The following is a 1,947-nucleotide window of genomic DNA, read 5'->3' on the forward strand; positions in this document are numbered from 1 at the left end:
CTTGTACATATGGTAAGGTAAAAGATTCACACTTGCACCAAGGTCGAGTAAGGCATGCTCAATGTAGGTGTTGCCTATGACACAAGCTATGGTAGGGCTCCCTGGATCCCTATACTTGGTTGCTATAGGTTGAGTAATTATGGAACTAATGTTACCTGTCAAGAACACCTTTTTGGGCACATTAGTGATACGTTTGTGAGTACACAAATCTTTCAGTACCTTTGTATAGTTGGGGATCTAGGATATGGCATCCAAAAGAGGGATGTTCACTTCTACCTTTTTGAAGACTTCTAAAATTTTATCAATTGAAGTAGTCTTTTTTTTGTTTACCAAGCGATTAGAAAATAGGATAGGAGGAACATAAGGACTATTAGGGATTTGCCCTTTTTCAAAAGAATCATTTTTGGTTTCCTCAACCAAATCATCTTGATTTTCAGAAGAATCTTTAGGTTTATCAGAAGGACCTAGAACAAGAGGCACACTTATGTCCTCAATTGAAAGAGAGTTAACAGGAGCAATGGATGGGGAAAATTTAGGAACACTCTGTTGGTACTCTCTACCACTCCTAAGGGCATAAATAACATTACATTGGTTAGAGGGCCCTTGTTGGGTCTGAACTTGTACTATATTCAGTGGTGTATTAGTTGGTACTTGTGAACTAATAGGCTGATGATGCCTAGGGTTAGGCTCTGGTTGACTGAATAAAGTTTTCTTCTCCCTCTCACGCATAATTGAGACAACTTGGGTGAGTTCTATCGTAAGATTTTGATCGCTTGTCATGAAGATGGTCATATTTTTTTTCAAGTCGCTTATTCTACTTGTCTCTCCAGTGTTGGTAAACCCAAGGGGTTGCTGATAAGATGGTAGGAGAGGGACCCTGGGAAAACTAGCCTAAGTTCCTACATTTGACTTAGGAAAAGTATTTAGGAAAAAATATTATTGTGCAAAGGGTGGCCTTTGGGGTCCAAGTTGACCTTGATTATGGAAATTGGAAGGCCCTACTTGGTTGCCCTAATTCTAAGAGAAATTTGGGTGATTTCTCCATCCTATATTGTAGGTGTTACTATATGGATTATTCTGGTCTAAAGCATTAACACAATCATTAGAAGTGCCCCCAGAGGTATTGGGGCATTCTTCTATGACATGTCCAGGGGACTGGCACCAAGCACAAATCTTAATCAAATTGACTAATGATGGCTCTCTAGGAAAAATAGCCTCAATCCTCTTGATTAGGCTATCCAAATGGGCTTCCTTGGCTACTATCCCATCCACAAAATATCCTTTCCCTCCTATGGTTCTTTCACTCTCTTAGGTTGATTCCCACTCACGGGTTTTGTCAGCTAAGTCAAGTAAGAATTTTCATGCTTTTCCTTCATCTGTAAAGGATGTGAATCCCTTAAGGTACATAAACTCTATCATTTGTTTAGTTGGGTAATCAATACCCTCATAAATTATTTGACATAAATGCCATAAGTTCTAGGCCATGGTGAGGGCATTCTTGGAGTAGATCCTTGAATCTCTCTATAAGTTTGGAAAATGACTCACTAGGCTTTTGCCTAAACTGAAGGATATCACTTCTAAGCTTATTGGTCTTGTGAGTTGGGAAAAACTTCTTAAGGAAGACAATTGTGAACTGTTCCCATGAGATTATGAAATTTGTGAGTAACCCATACAACCACGATCTAGTTGAACTTTCTCCCCACCTGTGGGCACTACGATGAGGTATCCACACTACATGCCTATGTGACTTATTACGTGGACATGGGGGCACAGATACGTTTTCCCTACCTTCTAATGTGGACCATGGTAATTTAGTTCAAGGGGCAGGAACACCGAGTTGGGAACCTATGCTATGGAAGGATACTGACAGACATCTTCCTTTGCTTTGGGGTGGATTTGGAGGGAGAGGCATACTTGGGTGAGGAGGTCACAGTTTTCAATCAAGAC

At 40.3% G+C, this 1,947-nt stretch overlaps 1 non-coding gene across 1 annotated transcript; it reads left to right on the forward strand.

Moving 5' to 3' along the window:
* Positions 1-1,478: 1,478 nt before the first annotated feature.
* Positions 1,479-1,585, forward strand: LOC122085313. The gene has a single exon (XR_006142089.1). It is a non-coding gene; the product is annotated as a small nucleolar RNA R71 (small nucleolar RNA).
* The last annotated feature ends 362 nt before the right edge of the window (positions 1,586-1,947 follow it).

Source organism: Macadamia integrifolia, chromosome 7 (assembly GCF_013358625.1).
Source record: "Macadamia integrifolia cultivar HAES 741 chromosome 7, SCU_Mint_v3, whole genome shotgun sequence".
NCBI lineage: Eukaryota > Viridiplantae > Streptophyta > Magnoliopsida > Proteales > Proteaceae > Macadamia > Macadamia integrifolia.